The sequence below is a fragment of the Pseudorca crassidens genome, chromosome 9, assembly GCF_039906515.1.
Source record: "Pseudorca crassidens isolate mPseCra1 chromosome 9, mPseCra1.hap1, whole genome shotgun sequence".
NCBI classification, from domain to species: domain Eukaryota; kingdom Metazoa; phylum Chordata; class Mammalia; order Artiodactyla; family Delphinidae; genus Pseudorca; species Pseudorca crassidens.
This window is the reverse complement of record NC_090304.1, coordinates 109,008,054-109,009,751: the sequence shown is the minus strand read 5'-3', so window position 1 is coordinate 109,009,751 and position 1,698 is coordinate 109,008,054. Positions and strand designations below refer to the sequence as shown.

The 1,698-nt window shown below is 48.0% G+C and overlaps 1 pseudogene; it reads left to right on the top strand.

The window, feature by feature from the left end:
• The first annotated feature begins 869 nt into the window (after positions 1-869).
• LOC137231074 (small ribosomal subunit protein uS14-like) lies at positions 870-1,084 on the top strand (annotated as a pseudogene).
• Positions 1,085-1,698: the final 614 nt, after the last annotated feature.

The following is a 1,698-nucleotide window of genomic DNA, read 5'->3' as shown; positions in this document are numbered from 1 at the left end:
CTGTAGGTGACGCAGCCCCGGCTGATACCTGCCTGCAGCCTCAGGAGACGCCCTGAGCCGGGACCATCCGTCAGAGCTGCTGTCGGCTTCCTCCTGGGTTCCACAAACTGTGCAGAACGATAAATGTTTATTGTTTTCAGCAACTGTTTCTTTCTCGGAGTGGTTTGTAAAACAGCAGTAGATTATTGATACGGTGTGCTTCTCTGTGACGAGGTTTCTTTCACCATGCCCTTCCCAATAATGTCTTACTGGAGCCGAGCCTATTGATAAATCAGCCTTCCTTTATCCAATCAAACTGAAGAATGTTCCTCTCATTTATTTTGTGGGCTTAGCATAGTGCCTGGTAAATAGCTTGTCTCAGTATTAAAAAACATGGAGCAAATGCCAGAGGAATCAGGCGAATTAATTAAATCAATAAATTTCAGTATCTGTCAAATAAGTGTTACTGATAAAGTTAAAACACAATGAGGGGCTTCCCTGGTGGCACAGTGGTTAAGAACCCGCCTGCCAATGCAGGGCGCAGGGGTTCGAGCCCTGGTCCGGGAAGATCCCACATGCCGTGGAGCAACTAAGCCCATGAGTCACAACTACTGAGCCTGTGCTCTAGAGCCCATGAACCACAACTACTGAGCCCGTGTGCCACAACTACTGAAGCCCACGCGCCTAGAGCCTGTGATCTGCAACAAGAGAAGACACCGCAGTGAGAGGCCCGCGCACCACAATGAAGAGTAGCCCCCGCTGGCTGCAACTAGAGAAAGCCCGTGGGCAGCAGTGAGGACCGAACGCAGCCCTAAATAAATAAATTTATTTTAAAAAAACCCCCAAAAAACCGCAATGAGCTTTTACCTCGTTGCAGCTGAGAAAGCAACATGGGTCACCAGTAGCTCTACTGGATCCATCTGGGAAAATTTGGCCAGGGTTCTCGCTCAGACCGGCACGGTGTGATCCGGGAATATGGCCTCAATATACGCCACCCGTGTTTCTGCCCGTACGCGAAGGACATCGGCTTCATTAGGTTGGACTAAGTGTGAACTTCTTGAATGGGTCATCAAGCATATCTACCGTCCTCAGAAACAATACTAACTCTTTGTATGTAAAATAAAATTTTTAAACTTCAGAAAAACCCACAATGAAACTCATTTCTGGATACCTTCATGTGATTTATGGGGGAGGGGAAGTCAGGTGGTAAAGTTTACCTCTTATTGCTAGATTGATAATAAAAATGACTGCTGTTCGCTAAATACACACCACCTGAAGATGTTGCGGCACTGGACGTGCGTTTGGCATCAGAGGATGGCAACTTATATATAAAGAGTGCCAAGGGTGGTCCTTCAGTTAAGTGACTAGTCCCATGGATGATTGGATCTGAGCCTAGACCTTCACAGTTACCCCGGGCGTCTAGAACATGGCACCCATGGGGTCACCGTTGCAGGTTCCCAGCCACAAACTCTCACTTCTCTCATCTAGCTGAACTCTGTGGCTTCCTTGACAAAGGAGAAGAAATTCTAAGAAAGAGGGAATGAAACTGTTAATGACCTGGGTCCTTGGACTCATTAATCAATAGAAATTGATCAGAGGCCAGAGGGGAAATTCAGGCAAGGCTTTATTGGGGCCCCTGCAGCACAGGGAGTGTAAGCAAGTAACAGGTGCCCTTGCTGCTCCCCAAGGAGGGCGGGCTGGTCCCTTACATGGGGTGAG